A 22,678-nucleotide genomic window follows, 5' to 3' on the forward strand; every position below is an offset into this window, starting at 1 on the left:
TGCAGCCAAGCAAAAAGCACCTGAGGTGCAAAACAGAACTAACACAGGAGCTGAAACATAGGCAGCATGGCTAGAGGCCATTGATAGCATTGTCATCCGTGCATTTGCCTAATCCTGTTTTAAAGCTATTCTTTTTTATATAAAAATATTTTTATTAAGTTTTTGCATACATTCCATACATCATTTAACATTCCTTCATGTCTTATACAATCTTTTTGGACTTTCCTCAGCCACGTCTAAAGATTTCCAATCATCCTAACTTCTTCTTGTATTCTGTAATTCACTATTACTTTAAAAAACAATAACCAATTTTTACTTTCTTAACTTTTTCTGTAATATTTCATATAGTTCTCCTTACAAAACTTCTTGTAAACCTACAAGTGTAATTTTTTGTTTACAATTGTCTTTCAAATATTTCTCATATTTAGTCCAATCCTTCAAGAACCTCTGGTCCCATTGGTTTCAAATTCTCCCTGTCATCTTGTCTGTTTTAAAGCTATTCAAGCCACCTTGTAGGAGTGAATTTCATGGTTTTACCATGTGCTGTGTGAAGAACACAGAGTATTCTATGACTGTGGTACCACCACAAAGGAGACCATAGAGTAGAGGCTTCTGTTTTAAGTGTTTTAACAGCCAGAGCTGTTAGAAGATGCTCCGTGCCACCAAGGCCACCTGAACCTCAAGCAACAGCAAAGGATCCAGAAGTACCCCAAGTTATGTACACATTCATTCAGAGGGAGTGTAACCCCATCAAGAGTAGGCAACTTCCCAGCCATCCGGTCTAAGGAACTGCCCACTCACAGTGCCTAAGTCTTATCTGGATTGAGCTTCAGTTTATTGGTTCTCATCCAGTCCATTACTGAGGCAAGACAACGGTCCAGCACATCCACTGCCACACCTGCAGATGTAAAGGAGAAGTAGACCATTGTGTCATCAGCATATTGCTGACAATGTACTGCCAAACTCCAGATCACCCACTCAGTGGTTTCATGTAGATTTCAAACAGCATGAGGTGGATCTCTTCTGGAAATACTCCATTTTCTCAATGTGCTACTTAAAAGGCATAGCTGCCAAATCTCCTGTATTCCCTGGGAAATCCCCATTTTTCCAGCTGTCCCCAGCCGAAAAAACAGATTTTTTTTGTTTCCCCCCGGTTTATTCTGGCGCGGTGGCCATTTTGGAACTGGGTGGAGCATGCTCAGAAGCAACTTTTGATGCTGCTCTGCCCAGTTCCAAAATGGCTGCAGCGCGACTTCTGGTGTGGTGGCCATTTTGGAACTGGGCACAGCAACATCAAAAGTCACTTCTGAGCATGCTCCGCCCAGTTCCAAAATGGCGGCAGCGCTACTTCCGGTATGCTACTTCCGGTCCGGTCCCTTATTTTTCAGAGAGGAACTTGGCAGGTATGACTTAAAAGGTAGCATCCAGATCTGGAATTCAGAGGTGGCCAGACAACCACACAATATTGTGGGAATATAGCCACATTCAATCATTGAAATAAGGGCATGGGAGATAGTATGAGAATGAGGAAAAGAATGGGAGAAGTTGTATAAACAATAGTGAAAAGCAATAGTGTAAATCTATGAGAAGGAAGGACTGATTTTCATAAAGGATTTTTGCATGCCCTATTCAGATGTAAGCCTAAATTATTAGTAGAAGATAGTTTTACAGCCAGTTATATCACAAGTAATGCTTTTCACAACTAAAGCCAGTTTCTCAGTGATCATGCTACTCTGATAACCTTACTTAGATATATAATATGTGTGATCGTGAGGACCTAAATATAGTTGGGTTTTTGCCCCAGAGCACATGCAACAGTGTGAGAATTACTTTCTTTTTACAAATGTGTTAATAATCCCTTATGAAAATGCATGTAGCACTTTTCTTGACTGGTTTAGGATAATGCAAAAAGGTTTTGGTGATACTTTGATACAACCTTATACGCACACACACACAAACGTGGAAATGTGATAAAAGGTCAGAAAAGAAGCCCAGACGCCTTGCTTCTAAGGTGAGTTGCCCCCTAAAATTTTCTCCCTCCTTTGCTTCTCATATATAATCAGTCAGGAGATGATTTTAAAAGTACTGTTTGCACAATGCATACACCATGCTACATTCCAAAATTGTTTTTAATGTTTATGCTTGCAGGTGAAAGACCACCATCCTTGAAGTCTGGATGCAACAAATGGTGTTGAGTCCTGAGTCAAGATTGTCCCCAGTGTCTTGAGGAAGTTGTTCTACTGCCACTCGACAGGACTTGCTTTTGGAATAAAGGTAATTTGATGTTTCCATTCTTGTTTATTCACCGGAATCCCTGATGGTTGTCAAGAAGACTGTTATTCCAACCAAATGAAGTGCTGATCTTTGACATATCGAGATTGCTATAAATTGGACTGAGACCACCAAACTCATTTAATGGAGGAAAGCCATCTGACTGAATTTCCTTTGATTTGTGACTGTCAAATAAACCCATTTACAGCCCCACAACAATCTTGGCCAGGTCAAATGATGTCATGCCACACATTTGCCGACAACAAATTTATCAAAGACATCAAAAGCACCAGTGCTTTATCACATTATTTAAAATACAGATTCAAACATTTTGTTTTCTTAACAATAATTTCAACATTTCAACTTAAAGTTTATATATATATCCAGGTGAGTAAGGGATCAATGCAATGTAACCATAGTTCTCTTTGATGTCTTCCTCAAAGCATTTTTTATAAATAGTGGGTAGCCTTTTTGGCAGAAGGAGCTGCTGTAGAGGAAGATGTGATCTCTCATTTGCTTGTAAATTACTTTTTTGATCATTATCCATACGACTGTTGCAATATTTAAACAGCAATCAATCATTAATTGGAGCATTTCATTCAGATGTCAAGATTTATGTTTTAACAGCAGCAATCCTATAGACCAGTGGTTCCCAACTAGCTAAGTACTACAGACCCCCTGTTTTTCAAAAGCCAAGCCATGGACCTCCTACTTTGGAAATTTTAATATCTCTATGGTAGCTTTTGTTATGTGAAGCTACACAGACCCCCTGGGGGCCAAGGACTACCAATTCAGAGCCACTGCTATACATACTTTTAAAAAATTCTAACTTTTAAACATTTTCCACCTGATGAAAATAATGTGAAAGTCACAATCTAAATTTTCATTGATGACTTTTATAAAAACTGCTTTCTTTATTATTGACTCTTTTTTATCTCTACCCCGCCTGGCTCTCTCACACATATAGACCTACCTTTTCTCTTTATAGGATATACCCAATTGTAAATACACAAAGAAATGTTTTTGCCTTTTATTTGTGTCCAAGAGTATTGCCTTTGACATCAATAACAATTGACATGTTTTCAGATGTATATAATTAATAGAAGCAGGTCCCGCATGACAGGTTCTTTTATACTTTGCTGATCAATCATCTTATCACTAACTTGCAGTCATAGAATGGCTTCCTCATTTAAGGCAGTGTCCAAAGTCTATTTAAGCCAGGGGTCATTCCGTTACCTGTTTAGAGGTCTTTGCCCAATATCCTTTTTGTATACAGTAGAATATAATAGAATACAATTCTATTCTTAAAATAGAATTGAGGACTATTACTGTATCCCACCCACACCCAAATAGTGGACATGCATTTCTTAATCCCTCACTATAACTGAAATCATGTGGCATACATTTTGAGAGTCCAAATGTGTTATTAACAAATATTGACATTGCACCTTTCAGAAAATCCATGTGGAATTGGGGCGGACAGAATTTCTGGTTTTTCAACACCTTTAACTCTTATTTATTTTCTGAATTCAATGAATTCAGAAAATAAATAAACAGTCTTGCTGCATTAGACCAAAGGGTACATCTGTGCAAAATTCTGAATTCAACAAGCTAATGTAGAATGGTAGAGCAGAACAGACCTGCCAAATATACCTCTTTAAGCAACAGTGTTCAGGGCGGTTTGCTTTGCTTGTTTGTTGATCCAGGTCATAAACACCTGCAGATTAAATAGGTGAAGGGAAAGTACAGAATATACTGCAAATTGCACAAATAAGGTCTTTGAAGGGCATCCAATGCTAATATGTTTTGCCAATTTGCACCAGTGCAGACATGAGCTTAAAGAGTGACGTCTGGACTCAAAGCTTTTCAGTTTTTAGAAATATGCACAGACTCTTAAACATATAACTCTAAGGAACACAGCATTTCATTATTTCAACATTATTGAACTTAAATATTGTCAGGCTTTACTGAAATAGATTTTTGTAAGCAGCAGCAATCAAATGATATTTTATAAATACTGTACAGAATATCTGCTAATTTCAATGAAACAAACAAGAAGAGATTTTTGTGGGTGTCTATTGCATCTTTTTATTGTAATATTCCTATATGGGATGAAAATGATTGTCGGATTGTAGGGCAGTGGTCATATTTTAGGAGATGACTCTTGGGCCCCTTCCAACTTTATGATTTTATGACTCTTACTCTTGTATATAGAGAGAAGAGAAATTTTCCTCATAAAATTTCCAGAGTAGGGCTAAATAGGTTAAAAGTTAGAGAAAATTTGTTAGAGGATGTATATACAGGTAGAGGCAAAGAGACCCCTGACCATTAGGTCCAGTCACTGATGACTCTGGGGTTGCAGCGCTCATCTTGCTTTACTGGCCGAGGGAGCTGGTGTACAGCTTCCAGGTCATGTGGCCAGCATGACTAAGCCACTTTCTGGCAAACAAGAGCAGCACATGGAAACGCCATTTACCTTCCCGCCGGAGTGGTACCTATTTATCTACTTACACTTTGACGTGCTTTCGAACTGCTAGGTTGGCAGGAGCAGGGACCGAGCAACGGGAGCTGATCCCATCATGGGGATTCAAACCGCCAGAAGTCAACACATTTAATATAGCCTCTCTTTCTCATTAAATAACATTTGCAATCAAAGTCCTCTGTGATTGTTATATGCTGTGAATGTACTAGGTTTGCTAAGGTCTTTCTAAAGGATATCTGGGTGCTACCAATCTACAATTTATTTGTCATTGTCATGGATTAACCTCAAGTACAAGAGGAATGCAAATCATGATGAAAATGTATTCAGTTCTTGATTGCTCCTGTCTGTCCTTCACTTTGGTATATTGTCATTTAATTATGGCTTCAAATGAAGGATAGGGCTTGAAATCCCATGTGACCTGATGGCAAATGTTCCTGCATATTGTTGTTTGCCATTCACCCCTTGCTTCCAGTGCTTGAAAAGAAGTGCTTAAGTGTTGGTCTCATGTTGATCTTACGACTTTATTGATAATCCATGATAGGAAATACATAAACTTTTAAACTTGTTTTGAAGTGAAAGCAAAAACAAGGGCAGAGCATATATACTTTGTCAGATTAAATGGCCTGAGCTGATTACAAATGTTCAATCACTTTTTTTTTCTAATGAGAAGGAACTCCTATAAATTAAAAGTCAGGATCATCTTTAACTGTATATTCCAAAAGATGGAGAAGATTATGTGTTGTTATAACAAAAACATGAGATTTTCCCCCGTGAAGAATATTTAAATGCCTACATAAAATTATTCTTTAGAGAATCAAGAAACCAGCTTCAAAGCACAAAAAATGTAGCTTTCCCAGATCTAATCAAATACCTGCCAGCTTGTTCTTTCTGTCTGCTTCAAAACTAATTTCCTAAAGTTTTCATCAAAAATAAAGCTGAGGAGGAACTTGCCTGAACCGAAATGGTAAACTGAAACTTGTCCCGAGCGAGAATTCTGCTGAGACCAAATCTAGAGGGGGGTTTGAATTTGGTGTCAGAAGAATTGCCTGTCAGTTCCAGATTAACAATCCAATTAAATGGCTGTTGGTTCCAGCCAAGCTGGTGCTTCACTGAATTTTCACAGAACTAGCTATACCAGTGGAAATAATCATAGGAAGAGAAGATGATCCCTGCTGGATCATATAAAAAATGAACATAGTGAAATAAGGATTTTGTTTTCACTCACCTACATTGAACTGCATTTGTTGATTTGTCAGCTTTCTCAGTTTAGAGAGATCCTTTTTGAAGTTGCCTTGAGTTTTAACCACCTCCCCAAATAATTTTGTGTCATCTGCAAACTTCACCTTACACTCCCCCATAACTCCGGATAAATTCTGCATGTTAAAATACAGATTCTTAGAAGACACTACTTCATCTCCCATGGTAATAAAAATATTAACCTAATGATTGCACGCTGGTTAGTAGTAGAGAGTTTTATATGAGCATTATGGACAGACTCATATGCATTTAAGAAATTGTTTGTTTTTTTCTGGCTGCTGTACCAATGTGGGTGATATCTATTTCACTATAATATGTCCGAAGTCATTGCATTTGACTTATGAGTCATGTTTAAGCTGTTTTCAGAATCCAACCTTTCACTTTGATGATTTGCAGAGGCTTGTCACTCAGCACTACACATAACTTGTCAACCCACTGTCAGACCAATTCAATCAATAGACATTGCATGTGGCAGGTATACTTTCTGACAAATGCATGGCCTAGTGTATCATAGCTTGCAAAATGTATGCAAAGATAGATTTGGGCATGGTTCTGTTCCAGTCGCCATAGTAGGAAATGTATTGCTAACGTTATTGAGAGTGTTATAACCAGTACCAAACCATTGGGGGGGGGGCTGGGTACAAACATGGAACATATGTCCCTTCCTTCCACTCCCCACAGATCTTGACTCCTTTTGTAAAACTCTAGCATTGATTTGTATTATTTGTTTAAGCTCCTTACACTTCTGCTTGCCGGAACATGACTGAATAGTGTGTGGACTCAGCTATACATCTGCAAATAAAACATTTTAAGTTGTTGTAAAGTGCAATACACAATGTGACACTAGATAGTGATGGTGAGCTATGGCAAATTCAATATAGTTTTCAAAACATTTTTTATGTTTATATAGATCCCACCTGTATGTATATTCAGTAGACCTCCTGGCAGGTGGCTTGCTGCTGTGTCTGTTTATAGGGAGGGAGGATGGGTAAAGTGGTAGGGAGGTCAGCACTGTGCAAATGCACCGGTGGGACAAGTACAGTGCTCCTACTCATTTGATTGCACAGTGCAACCTTGCTGACTTGCCCCTTCCACTTGCCCTCACAGTAAGCAATAGCAACTCTTCTGCCAGGAGGTCTGGCAGAAACCACCCTTTAGCATCTATTCACTGCCTTTGCAATTTATTTTCAATTATTCTATGCACTCTGGAAACCAGGAAACTAAAACATTTATCCTGATATGTTGTGCGACCTGTAAATCCTATCCGTAGCAGTGGCCCTCACTGTTGCTGGGATCTCAATGTCTTCCCCTCTCTCCCTTGGCAGATCCTTTGAATTCTATGCATACGTCTGCCTGGGAACTACATGTCTGCTGCCTTAGATTACATGATGGAAGAGAAGCAGAATGTAAATGTAAACAAACAGGTTAAAACAAAAGTAGGCATTTCTTTAGCAATGCTTGACTGGCATTTTATGTAAACTACATTCCAAAGATTCCCCGCTCCAATTCTGTATGGTGGCTGATGTATCCCAAATTTCCTGTGCAGTTTGGACCCTTTGTCAGCTATTCAAGGGGAAAAACAGGTCGGGGAGAAGGAAAAGAACCTACTCCCCCCCCTTCTTCTCCTAAAGATATGCAATCTAAAACACAAAGTGAATTTCCCCCAAAACATAGAAATGCAACAGCAGCAAGCCATGGTAAATAATCACAAACAATATGTTTATGTTAACAAACAAAGATTAAACTCTTTTGATAATAAATGCAGGAAAGTATGAACACTATCATTTCAAAAGAAAACTCTTTCTTCTTAAGGTTTTTTCCTTTTCCTTTTAAGGCATTTGCCATGTTCCTTCAACATTTTCCTTTTGGAGTGAATAGGTTTGGGTATGATTTCAGGCAATTTATACACTTGAATAGAATACATTCAGGCACAGTGATTAAATTTCTGTGCTGTTACCAAGGAAGGCCTTTCCAATATCTCAGGAGTGTATCTCAATTGTGCCTGGTGCTGTGGTTTTACACAGGAAATGCGTGCATTGAAATGACAAAAGCCTGTTTCAATAATACCAAGCTGCAAATCTATCCAAGTATCTCCATTTATGGAATGTTTCTGGACCTCTAATTAAGACAGATGATAGAATAAGATTAAGCAGCTCTCTCTAGTTATCTTCTGGGTAATTCCTCTGAAGTTTAATTTCTCTGTCTGATCAGAAAGGACAGTAATGAAGAGAAGGGGTCATGAGCAGGGGGAAATGTTGTAGTTAGTCTTAATAAGAGAATGCAGGTTGAAAAGTGTGATATCCCTACAAAGGGGGAAAGTACCGGTAATTTCATTTTGGTCTGTTTATAAATATTTCAATATAACTGCAGATTAATTGTTAAAACTATCCCAAAGCTCTGTCATTTCATAGGCTAGGATCTGTTTAGTTTCAAACACGCAGTATCTCAAAACAGATGAAACACTTTTAGGTATGTGTGATTGTTTGATACAACCCTCCATGGAACTAGATTGAGATTCTTTCAAACTTTAAAAAGAGGACATTTCCACACCTTTTTGGGTGGGATTCAAGTCATAGCTGTCAAGTTTCCCCTTTTCTCGCGAGGAAGCCTATTCAGCATAAGGGAATTTCCCTCAAAAAAGGGGAGAACTTGACAGCTATGATTCAAGCACATACTGGCAAGTTCAGGTGAGGTCACACAACTGAAGTCAATTTGGAGCTCTTGAACAAACCTCATTTGCTCCCAAACTGGAATTTTGGCAATAAGGAGAGTGATGGGGAACTGCAGTAGGAGGTGTGGGTTTAAAAGCTGTTTGATACAAAGCCATCTAACATCCACACAAAGAACGTGCAATATATTTAACAACAACAACAGGACTGGAGATGATATAGAAGGCAGAGAGATGGATGTAGGAATTCTCCCCTAAAGCTGCATCTGCTGTTTTCTGAATAGAGGAGTTTTCAAAGGAATCGAAGACCTAGCAAGCTATATGCTGGAGACCGTAATTGCCTATTGTCTGATCATCTGTTGCTCTTTACATAAGAAAATGGTAGTAACTGTCCTTTGCTCTCAAACATTTCTTGTGGATGTCTCCCGAACATGCCTAGCACTAGCTCTCCATTATCTTTATTTTTATTTTGGTGCCAGAAGCAAGTTGGGCAGACCATGATGCATTCAGAAGCTAATTAACCAATGTATCTCATTGTGGAGGGAGGGTACTTAACCCTTTCCCCTCTGGTATCTTTCAGCTCAAAATCAACCCAAGCTGCATTTTCAGTTGCACCAGAAAAAGGTTCAGGCTTTCTCCAGCTGAGGCTATATTGAACTGAAAGCAACCAGAGGCAAAAGAGCATGGGCATAGCCAAGGGGAGGGAGGGCATCTCCCCCCCTTAAATCAATAAAAATCCATACAAATCAATACAAATCTGAGGCTCTGCCCTCCCCTAACAAAAGCCTCCCCCCCCCCTGACAAAAATCCTGTGTCTGTTCACCCTTCTTTCACATACAAACCTCCAGGCTGCTTGGGTTAAATGTTGAAAAAGAATTCTGGAATTCTGTACAATATGCACTTTGATCTTCACCCACTCAGTGTCTCCATAGGTACCAACATGATACATCTAAGACACCTTGAACTATATACACATGAAAACACGCAAAGGCTCCTACCAATGACAAACTTAGTTTGCTTAGATCAGTGGTTTCCAATTAGTAGACCCCCAGTTTTTCAAAAAGCCAAGCCATGGACCCCCTACTTCTGTAGTTTTGATATCTCTATGGTCATTTTTTTTATGTGAATGGTGCCACGGACCCTCTGGGTGGGCTACGCGGACCACCTGAAGTCCACGGGCCACCAATTGGAAATCATTGCTTCAGATCATTGCTTCAGTCAGGTTTCTTGCCCCTCACTGATAGGATGGAGTCCTGCTTCCTGTAAAGGACCCCCCAGATTTGGAGCACAGTTGACTCATTTTTGGAGAAGGTCCATGTTGAGCAATTGGCTCTTCCACAGAGTTCAGAGTTCCAAAAGGATGCCTAGCCATTTTCACCTCACACCAGTCCTCTCTGGGTGCAAGGGGAGAGCAAAAGAGAGCAAGAGAAATTGGCTTAAGTTCATCCAGTAAATTTCATAAGCAAACAAGGATTTAAATGTAGACTCTCGTGGTTCAAAATTCAACTTGCAATCAGTGGTGAATTTAGGTGATTTTTGACTATGGTCTCAGTGGTGTTATGGGGCTCCTCTTTAGATGGAAACTTCACATATTTCCAAATGTGGGGTGCTAGCCTCTCTCTCTCTCTCTCTGTGTGTGTGTGTGGCTTGCTCAATCTGCTGAGTAGCACCTTGAACTTCTACCCCCAAAGTCCTGCCCTGAGGTGACCATTGAACCCTGTCCACTACACCATTCTTGCTGAGCTCTTTCTCTTTTATCTATAGCCCTCCTTTGTCATGACTGCCTTCCTTTCTTTCCTTGCTTAGAGTTCTGGCATAGATTTCTCCGCTTGGCCGTATTCCAGAGGCAATTAGTCACAGCCACCTGTTCATGCTGTTTTGAATTCCCCACCTTTTTTGCTGGGTCTTGTAGTCATTTCTATAGCTATAGGCTGTCTTAAGAGCACATACCACTAAGCTCACTCTTCCTGGTGGCCAAGACAGTTTACCATAGTGATAACACTGGAGAGGGGACAGCAGGCATTAGCGTTGGGGCAGGGTGAATGGATAACTTTATTGTGGTGATTGATTTCACCCAGAAAGCAAATTTCTTTTAGTTCTTCCCACCCCAAAACCAACTTCAGAGGTGTCTGCAAGTTGACAACTTTCTTTCCCATGGAGCACCACTCTCATACCTGCAATTTTCAGATGAATTGTTCACAGAAAGCATGGGGAAATTAAGTGACTCCTTTATAACCTTCTGTACCTTAAAACTACTGCCCTTTTGGCTATCCTTCTAAAATTTGGCAGGATGCATGCCCTAAGAAGCAGTTGCCTTGTTGGCAGATTTCTTTCAATTCCTCCTCAAACTTACAATGCTATAAAATGTTATTTAAAATAAAAATAAGAATCTATAGTCAATTCAGCACAAATGTTCCTAGACCTATTTACTTACACTTTGGCAGTCTTTATTCACTCTAGAAGGGCCCAGAACTCAGTATATTTGGTCTAGAATTTTCATTTCCTGTATAATCTATTCAATGAAACTGCCTTCTATTGCATCTGGAACTGGATAGAGATAACACTCAATATGTGTGAAATGCACCGCTTATTATTTATTTAAGCTTTAAGCTATTTGTGATCCTCACAAAGCAGTTTACATGAAAATATTAAAACAATAAGTATAAATTAAAACTGTATAAGAAAAGATAAACTGCAATGGGGAAAACCTTCTTGAAAACTAGATCTCCCTTCCCCTCAGGGTAAGATAGTTCTGGAGTGACCATCTCTGATGGTAGTTTGGGTGATAGTAGTGAGAAGTCACATCAGCTGTAACACCAGGAGCTAGAGAGTGGTCCATCTGTCCTGTCTTCTGTCTTCTCCGGCCCTCAAGGTAGCCCTGTGATGGTGGTTCAGGAAGGGAGATGCCACCTCATGTGGGGAACCTATGGACCTCCAGGTGTTGCTGAAATGCAGCTGCCACCAGCTCCAGCAAGCATGGACAATGTCCAGGGATGGTACTTGCTTGCTTATTTATTTAGTATACTGCCTTTCATCTGAAGATCACAGGGTGGTTTCACAACATAAAAATGATGGGAGTCATAGTTTAGCAGCATTCGGAGGGCTAAAAGTACCCTACACTTGAGATACATAGTGGTGAGCTTAGCATTTCTTATCAACAACTAATCACATGCAGGCTACACAAGGCACACATGTGTGTAAGTGTGAGGTGTGTGCAGAGTTTGGATTCTAGGAAGTCATTTGAACACAGTTGTGGCGTTTAGTTTTTTTCTTTTCTTTATAAATGAAGCTCTCCCAGGACATAAGCCCCAGAAATCAACCCTGGAATTCAGGTCAGGTTTCCAACACACTGTTGGGTGAGCCAGGTGAGAAGCTGTTTTTCTCTTTCCTCTAGGCTGCTCGTAACAAGAATGTAGCAGCAGCAGCATATAAAACATGTGTAGGGATCAACAGTCACATTAGCTCTAGTTCAGCTGCCAAGCCTTGAACTTTATCATGCTCCAGAGATAAGCGGTAGTACCTTTGGTCTGCTAAGCTGTTAAAGTGTAGGACATCCATTCTTATAGCTGAGACAGAGTTTCAAAGTTAGATGTATCCCCTTTGGACTCATACCTTGTAACCTTCCTCAGCAGTTTTGTCAACTTTCATCTGGCAGAGGAGTATGCGGCTTCCAGGCCAACTGGGATGGCCAAGGCATTGTGAATTCACAAACAGTTGGCAGAGTTTGGAAAAGTGTGACACTTGTGGACTCATACCCTACAGCTGACATCTTTAACCAAAGACTGAAGACGTTCCTTTTTGTGTGTGTCCTGGAATATAAATTGTACATCTTTGGGGTTGTAATTTTATACTTTTATTGTCAGAACTGCCCCTGCCCACTACCCCATATACTAGGATGCTTTTCCTCACGCCTAACCTTGGGATGGACTGCCTCAGAAAGAAGGAAGGCGGCGAGATGGTGTTATTATTCTGGCATGGAAATTCAGGCCTGTACTTCATAAGTAGCAAATCAGCTCAGAAAGGTAGCCCTGGACTTTAGAAAGGCAGACACATGCCTGAATGTTCCACCTTAAAAGATTCTACACATATTAGAAAAAATACCAGAGCAGAACCCTCCGCACCCTTCACACTGCAACTAAAGCAAATGATCAGTTGCCATCCAGCCTCTGCTTAGAAAACTAACAAAGTAAAATCCATCAGGTTCTAAGGCAGTCTGTTCTGCTTTAAAAAAATCAAAAAAGTTCTTTCACTCTATAAAATAGACTACCCCTTTGGCAATTGTGTTTGAAAAAGGAGATAGCATTGAGAAACCCATGCTGGCTGTTAGTGATACCCTGCTTTCCTCTATGTGCTTACAGGCTGGCTGCTTAGTGATCTGTTATAGAGACTTTATTGGTTGTTGTTTAGTCGTTCAGTCATGTCCAACTCTTTGTGACTCTTCGTGATACTTTACTGGTATCACTGGCAATCTGATTGGTTGAGAGTTGCCTGGATCTCCTTTTCCCTGCTTTGGAAGGTCAACCCAATATTTCCCCACCTTCAGTGTTGTGCCATTTTACCTCCAAGAATTTTCAAATTGTAGATCACATCTGCATGTTTGGTTGACACCTTTGGCCTGATCTCAGGGATCTTCTTATGCTTGTATGATTTCATTTGGAGTATGTACATGGTCCCAATACTTTGGCCACCTCATGAGAAGAGAAGACTCCATGGAAAAGACCCTGATGTTGGGAAAGATTGAGGGCACAAGGAGAAGGGGATGACAGAGGATGAGGTGGTTGGACAGTGTTCTCGAAGCTACGGACATGAGTTTGACCAAACTGCGGGAGGTAGTGGAAGACAGGAGTGCCTGGCGTGCTCTGGTCCATGGGGTCACAAAGAGTCGGACACGACTAAATGACTAAACAACACCAACAACATGGTCCCATACCACATGTTTACCACTCTTGGGCTGCAACTATTTCTCCTTATCATTTGATCTATTTTTGCCAACAAGTTAGGATGGGGAAGTATTTGGGAGCTGCACCTTGATAATTTCACATGTTCTGTGGGGATCTTTTCCACCACACAAAGCCCAGCAGAGCTTTCCATCTGCAGCTTGAGATAATGGGTCGCACCATCAGGTCCTCTCCTAGGGATGGGGATAAATCTGAATCGGTCACATTTATAAGTGAACCCATCTAATCCACAATACAGGAACCAAAACACAGCCATTCTTCAAATTTTTCACTTCTTTGAATTTTGCAGTAGTGTTCAAGTCAAGTAATGACTACAAAGTTGTTATAATTGTAATTATGTGTGTATAATTACCATTGAGCATGGTTTTAACTATGAAAAGGCAGTATACAAATAAAATGTATATATGTACGTATGTAAGTATTGAAGCAGTTTGTACACAGGAATTCAGATATTAGTGGAAACATACAACAATGCATTATATTGAGGGAAATTGTTTATTAGTAAAAAAAATGCACACAAACATGTGTATTAGGAAAAATGCTGATGAATTTTATGAAATGTAAATTGATTTAGAAATGTAGAGAAATGAACTTAAGAATGGGAAAAGATAAGCTGAAGTTGAATTTGCCTGTTCCTTCTCTCCAAGATGCTATCACTTGTAACAATAGATGATGGCTCCACAGTCCCCAACTTCAAATTACAGTTCCATGGAGAGGTTCTGTTGGTAGGTGCGTAGGAAGTTAGGGGGTCAAAGATCATATTGGACCAGAAATAAATTGTGCTATTTCCTAGCTTTACTGGAAGTAAAATAATTTCTGAACCAGTGCAAGACAAGCAGTCCAAGACGTGCCATGGAACTGTTACATCATGATTTTGACCTTGAACAGCAAAATATAGATACTTATTGTTTTTTAAGAAATAAGATTTAGAGTGAAAAATATATGACTGCGCTTTAGTGAATTGTTCAAAACCATTTTTATGCCTATGCTTATCTTCATTAGGTGCATGTGTTTCTGTCTTGTAGATATATTTCTTTCCTTCTGCTGGAGCAAAATTTACAAACTGACAATGACAGTGTCATCTTCAAAATGCCTATTTCACTTTTATTCCTTTGCACAGATAGCAATATTTAAAGTAAGTTAAAAAGACAGAGCTCCGGCATGGCTATATTAGGCATGTAAAGCTATTATTTGGCAATTACGTGAGATTCAAAAACATCTGTGTGTTGAGTGGTACAAACAAAATTCTTTAAAGCCATCTGCCTGCCTTGGGTTAGGTTGATGTCTAGAGAATGACAGGCATTTGACAGGGATGGCAAATTCCACCTCTTACATTTCAATGTGTATTTTAAAGCAGATTCAATATGCTGTAATGCAAAACAACAATAGGCACTCGGAGGAGGGCAGATTTGTGGGACCTGTCTTGGAAAGACCATCACAAATTAGGGTAGCTTTGCAGTTGAGGATTGATTTTTTAAAAAAAGTTAATTCCCCAACTGGCCACAAGCACATATGTGCTAAATAATTAGCTTTAACATTATGCTGGAATACTGGGAAATTCAAGAGCGCTGGACAGGTGTCACAACAAGGAAGCAAGGGGTACAACCTCCAGGGAAAGATCTCATATGTCTTTGCAGGTATTAATAGCAGTGCAGCAGTGGCTGTGAGAGGAAGACTAAAAGGACCTCCTTAGAAAATACCTTTCTCCAGGAAAGGTGCATGGAAGCCAAATTGTTTTATAATATTCTTATCTCCTGGGAAGGGAGAATCAATGGCTTTCCTTCAGTTCAGGGCATGTCTGTCTGGAAAATACACATTTTGGGGGAAGGTGGTGGAAAGAGTGGTGGCAGAGCAAATTCAAATAGTCCAGAATACCACTGGTCATCTGGATCCATTTCAGTCTGGATTTAGGCCTAGATCTGGGACTGAATCAGCCTTGTTCGCCCAGATGGATGACTTACACTGGGAGGGGAACAGGGGGAGTACAACACTGTAACTCTTATTCCATCTCCACCTTTGATACTATTGGCCATGGCATCTTCCTGGATCATCTGACTGGGGTGGTTATTGGAAGCACTGTACTACAATGGTTCCATTTCTGCCTGCATGGTTAAAGCCAGAGCGTAACAGTGGAGCAGGAGTGTTGAACTACTGCAATCAGTTATACCCCTCCAAATAAAACAACAACAACAACAACAACCATGGGAGCCAGCTCCTATGGACCACTGTCCCCTCAGTCTCCCCCCAATAAAATAGTTGAGGGGGCCGGGCCTCTCCAAAGTTAATGAGCATTGCCATTCAAATGGTGTGTGCACACCACATCTGCTGGGGGCACTGTCATGCAGTGGTTCCGCTCCTTCCTCCTGGGCCGTGTTCAGAAAGTGGTGGTGGGGGATGAGTGTTCAGACCCCTGGGCTCTCACTTGTGGGGTGCCTCAGGGTTCTGTCCTCTCCCCCATGCTTTTTAACATCTATATGCAGCCGCTGGGAGAGATCATCAGGGGTTTGGGGCTGGGTGTCCATCAGTATGCTGATGATACCCAGCTCTACCTCTCTTTTAAATCAGAACCAGTGAAGGCGGTGAAGGTCCTGTGTGAGTGCTTGGAGGCGGTTGGAGGATGGATGGCGGCTAACAGATTGAGATTGAATCCTGACAAGACAGAAGTACTGTTTGTGGGGGACAGGAGGCGGGTGGGTGTGGAGGACTCTCTGGTCCTGAATGGGGTAACTGTGCCCCTGAAAGACCAGGTGCGCAGCCTGGGAGTCATTTTAGACTCACAGCTGTCCATGGAGGCACAGGTCAACTCCGTGTCCAGGGCAGCTGTTTATCAGCTCCATCTGGTACGCAGGCTGAGTCCCTACCTGCCCACTGACTGTCTCTCCAGAGTGGTGCATGCTCTAGTTATCTCTCGCTTGGACTACTGCAATGCGCTCTACGTGGGGCTACCTTTGAAGGTGACCCGGAAACTACAACTAATCCAGAATGCGGCAGCTAGACTGGTGACTGGGAGCGGCCGCCGAGATCACATAACACCGGTCCTAAAAGACCTACATTGGCTCCCAGTACGTTTCCGAGCACAATTCAAAGTGTTGGTCTTGACCTTTAAAGCCCTAAACGGCCTCGGTCCGGTATACCTGAAGGAGCGTCTCCACCCCCATCGTTCTGCCCGGACACTGAGGTCCAGCTCCGAGGGCCTTCTGGCGGTTCCCTCATTACGAGAAGCCAAGTTACAGGGAACCAGGCAGAGGGCCTTCTCGGTAGTGGCACCCACCCTGTGGAATGCCCTCCCACTAGAGGTCAAAGAGAACAATTACCAGACCTTTAGAAGGCATCTCAAGGCAGCCCTGTTTAGGGAAGCTTTTAATGTTTGATGGATTTCTGTATTTTAGAATTTCTGTTTTTTTGGAAGCCGCCCAGAGTGGCTGGGGGAACCCGGCCAGATGGGCGGGGTATAAATAATAAATTATTATTATTATTATTATTATTATTATTATTATTATTATTATCTTGTGATCAATTATGTGGGGAGAGCTTACCAGGGCCAATGTTTTATTAAAGCTGGTACCCCTGACAACAATTGAAAACCAGACTCAATCAATCCCATGAAGGCAGGGATGGGTAAACAATGGTGCTTGTAATGCTGAACTCCAACTCCCATCAGGCCCAGCCCTATGTCCAAAGCTAATGGATGATAGGAGTTGTAGTCCAACAGCATCTGGAGAGCCACTGGTTCTCAATTCCTGCATTGAGGGATTCAAAGAGTTTTTATTGTAAACAGAAATAAATGAAGCCTCATTGGACAATACTCAGCACTGCTACAACCAAAGAAAAGGGTGGCAGACTGTATATACGAAACAAAATAAAAAAAATTCTTTCCAGTAGCACCTTAAGACCAACTAAGTTTGTCATTGGTATGAGCTTTCGTGTGCTTTCATATGCATATAGTTCAAAATGTCTTAGATGTGTCATGTTGGTACCTATGGAGCTACTTTGGTTCCAGTAGCTACAGTGAGCAGCTATACACAAAAATATCTGAGGAATAGTCATTTTTAGATATAAATAAAGTTCTGTCTCCATTAAGTCTCATGCTTGAACCACAGTTTCCAGTAGTAGTGGAAGCATTTCGGGAGCATTCTCAGAAGGACTTGCTTTGCTGGTGATTCCAGGTCCTCTCTAAAAACATAGAGACCTTCCAGATCAAAGAGGGGAAAGGTTTCATCCATAGATATGAATATATATATATATAGCTCACATCTGAACAATCCCATAGTCTTCATCCTGGTAGGATACCTAGATCCTGGTTTTGGAAAAAAACCAACTGCACAACAGAATTATGCTGTTTTGTTCCATGGATTTCTACTTTGCACATCTTCTTTAAATAAGGACATGTATGTGGATCTGTATGATAAAATAGCTATAAATTAATTCTGTTTGATAGCATTAGCAATTAGAAAAGGCAGAAAAGATTTATTCAGGATTTGTTCAGAGGAAATAGCTAATTGTGAGGCCATTTCTATAGGTTACTTTTTTTGTTTGTCCAGGGAATTCAAAGACTGAAACTTTTATTTAGGACTTTGATATTTTTAGAAGGTTTGGCATGACAGATGGGATTACTGATGAGGATCTTATTTCTAATAAACTAAAATGCACAAAGCATGTCCTATTAATACAAACTTCATCTGCTGCATTGCTTAAGCCAAAGCTTTGCCATTCAACTCTGTGACAAAACTAGTATTTGCTTTGAAAGTTCATAGATTGATATTATTTGCTATCATAGAATGATATATTTTTTTACAAAGATAGACCTTCAGAAAGTCTGTGCTGGAGGGAGGCACCATATTGTTTAATTTGGATAGTATTTACAGTATTTCTCAAATCAGCTGTTCATAAGATACAGAAGTATATAAAAGAGATATGCTTTTGTAACCACAGCACCAGTGAACTCAGAAAAACTTCAGAGAAAACATGTTTTGGATAGTATATTTTCTAAACTTACCTTTTAACAGTTTGACTTTACCCCTGAAGGCACTCTTCCATTGTCTCATAAAACAGATGCATGTCAACAAACAGGAACATTATTTCCATTTAAGCATTGCATTTTTAAAATTAAAAACATATACTCAATTTTGAATAATTAAAAAACAATCAACTGGTATTTTAAAAAATCATATTTTCAAAGTGACTTGAGCTGATATCTTTCAAATGGGTACATTTGCTGTTGAAGCTGAAGCATTTATTCTCTCAATTTCAATAAAAAATTACCAGGATTGCACTTCAGTCTCTGCACAAAACACTTTGGGAGTGCATTTAAACATAAATGTCATCTTAACCCTCTTTAAAAGAAGAAGAAGCTTATGTCAGTAAATTCATTTTCCATTGAACTTCCATATAACTCAGGAATGCAATGTAACAATATTACACACATCTTAATAATATATTACTATTAAGAGACAGTGTTAAAGAGGAAAAAGTATGATCCTGAATAAATATTTACACCCACCCACCCACACACACCCCAGGTTCTGATATTAGAGAGAGAGAAGCTTAGAAACAAACCTTTGTTCATGAGGAAGATGCTTTTTGTAAATAACAATTGGCTGGGATTTTGATGTTGAGAGGTTTCTGAACTCAGATAATGAATAGGCACTAAATGGTGCAGATGTAGAGGGAAAGTGAAGAGATATTGTATACTACAAAAATGGAGAGCTTCTTGTAAACTGTTAAAGGGGAGGAAAGGAAGAGATGTAATGATTGATGCCTGACACTTTGTAAACAAGGCTTTCACTAGACTTAGGCAGATTGTTGTAAGGTGCATGGCAGTTGAAATAAATAGGAGGTGCCTGGCGAGGCAGCTCTGCTGAGAAAACTATTACCTTTGTATTGAATTGTTCTTATAGAGCATTCTGGGACCTGTCGGAAAAATCCAGTGGGAAGTGTTGAGTGGTATTCCCTGAAATCTTGATCCAGTCTTTTCCAAACATTTCCAAACATCCAGCCTGTTGTTTGGGGAGAGAGTTTTGCATGTCGAATTAGTAACAGACCTTTAAAAAGGGAAGGCCTGGGATTTTGAAACATGTGAGCAGTGACTACACTGGGAAGAGTGTATATAATATTTGTTCCTGCAAACTTTATAAGTGGTGCAACATTTTATGGATTTTTTTTAGTGTACCTCTCACTCACTCCTTCATCAAAAAGTCTGTGAGAAGCTCACTGTGGGGAAGGGGGGGACGACTCTTGTCTTGAGAGCACATAAGCAGGCAAGGGAGTTCAAGACCTCAGTCCCTCTGCAACACAGTAGGGGGGGGAGTCTTCCACTCTGCCTGGGACTTGGGTTGGGGAAGGAGGGATGTTCTCTTACCCACACCTGTATTTTTGTGAAGCCAGCCCTGGAGTCTGTTCTCCTCTCCACAGCTACATTGTCTAGAAGGTTATGCTTCACCATGGCCAGTGCCTCCTCCTCCTGTCAGCAGCCATGTGAACTACAGTCATGCCTCTGTTTAAGTACGCTTTGGTTTGAGTACTTTCAGTTTAAGTACTCCACAGACCCATCTGGAACGGATTAATCCACTTTCCATTACTTTCAATGGGAAAGTTTGCTTCAGGTTAAGTACAGACTTCCAGAACCAATTACACTCATACTTCGGGTTAAGTACGCTTCAGGTTAAGTACAGACTTCCGGAATCAATTGTGTACAGTACTTAAATCAAGGTACCACTGTACTGTATATCAGCACTCTAATATCTTTATTATAGATATAGTTACCAAGGCTACAGACACAACTTCTACAGTTTCCCCCCATCCCTATAATTTCCCATAACTTTGAGCATTGCAACATGAAATTGGATGAAAATATGTCATAAAAGCATATTACATTTAACTTTTGCTAGGGTAGCAGATTTCACAATGTAATTAATTTGCTGAGAGAAGTTAACAGATAATTAAGGCTCTGCGACCAAGTTAGCACGTGTCATTTATGACAATTGCAAGATTAGGGCTAGTACATTTGAGTCCTGAGCAACAGGCATCAAAATGATCTGCTTTAATATATTAGACCTAATTTTTTTTTTCAGCCATAGAAAGTTAAAGGCCACAATTTTACCAATTAACCACTTCCCTTTTTAATTACCACTCCTCAAAAGTTTTTCCCCCATAAATGCATGTGCTAATCAGGTTAACTACATGATGGCTGATGTTTTCTAATTATGAAGATGAACTTTTGGACTTTGTGGCTTGGAGCGAATACTTAATTGTTAATCGCAATTCCTTGAACACTATTAGTTATGCTAATTTCATTTTAGTTTCATTCTGCACATTCTTTCCCCAAAATTTGCTTAATTCTCAAGCAGTTACATTAGTTCACATTAGCAGGGTGGGAAGTCACTTTCAAATATTGAAGACATGAAGAAATATGCAAAGACATGAGAAAATTGTGGTGCTTCTCTCCCTGACCCTCAGCAACCTAGAAAGAATTGGCAGAATTATCTCAAATTATTCACCAACCCTTTTTTTTTGGGTGTGGCTGCCATTCACCCCCACACTACAACCCACCCACCCGCTTCAAATAGTTACACTGTGAATGTATCTATACCGGTACTATATATCAGGTATAAGAAATATGTAGCCTTCCAGATGTTGCCGGACTACAGCTCCCATTATTCATGCACCAAGCTGGCTGGGGCTGATAGGCAATTAGCATTTTAAACTTCATTCTGGAAGGTTAATAGCAGGGTTGTGGTTTTTTTCACACACAAAAAAACATTCATTGTGTAGCCTTTTATTACATGACAGCATGTTAATATTTCAGGTGCCTTTTTTGAAAAGGCATCAACAGCACATACTAATATATTATATACATATTTTCAAATGCATTTCTCTCAAATTAAGAATTCAGCAATGCATTTTATCACAACATACATAGTAAAAAATGAGTTGACACACTCTTTGAGCTGAGGACTGTGTCATAATATCTAGAAAGGATGGAAATTCAAATTCACAGGAGCTGGGGTTAGTTCAGCTTATAAACTCACAAAGATCAAATTCCTTTAGCAGCCCTGATGATCACACATCATGCACAGGTTTCCAATTTTAACGTTTCTGTTAAAATTAAGCCAATTTAGCCATGCTCATTCCACACTGAAGCAAAGGAATTTCATCTATCAGCACTTGAGGGCAGAACCAAGAATTTCTGGTACTTTTTGTTGCATTGCCAGAGGGACTTCTACAGTGAATTCTCCAATAACTACCGGTACTAGAAATGAATCAGAAGGCCACCTATTATTTTATTCCCTATGATACAATTCCCAGGGACAAAAACAAAACAAAACTTGAAATACTATAATTATTAATGAATAACTTCAAAGAACAAGTTCAGATGAACTAATTAAAAATGAATATTCCAGAAACAGTGTTACATTTACTCAGTGAGTCACAAATAATCTTTACTACAGCTTTAGGAGTGTGCGTTTCTGTATAATACATAATTACTAACAAACTATGCAACTTATTTATCAGACTTCTTACAAGCATATATAATTGGTATGTATGTTTGTTGCCTAGTTATTAAACTTCACCAAATATTTTGAATTAACTACTGATAGTGAAGGTTAAATGGAACGTAAATGCAGTGTCCTATTAACATGTCTAGGATTAATTAAACTTATTATCATGCAAAAAGTACTTTAAACTGTTTGTGGAGTTGTGAGCTGAACCAGTGCTAAGCATGAGAATATGAAATTTCCATTCTGCTGTGTAAAGAAAGGTGGAGGGGGGACTGAGGGGATATAGCTTCTTCAGCCAGTTCTTTGGAGGTAGAGATGGACTTCCAGTCTCTCCAGTGAAAGAAGATTTTCTGATGGACATGTGAGCCTCGGTTGCACCTTTTAAGGGTTGGCTTGTGCACATAGCCCAAGGCATGCATTGAGTTGAGCCTCCTAACATCTTGGCAGGAGCAATTTGAGAGCTAGGAAGGAAGGGGGGAGGAAAGTATGAATGCTGCCTATCTCTTCTAGGGGAAAAAATGCCTTCTGCCCTTGCTTGTCAGGA

This window comes from Zootoca vivipara, chromosome 4 (genome assembly GCF_965207765.1).
Source record: "Zootoca vivipara chromosome 4, rZooViv2.hap1.1, whole genome shotgun sequence".
Lineage (NCBI taxonomy): Eukaryota > Metazoa > Chordata > Lepidosauria > Squamata > Lacertidae > Zootoca > Zootoca vivipara.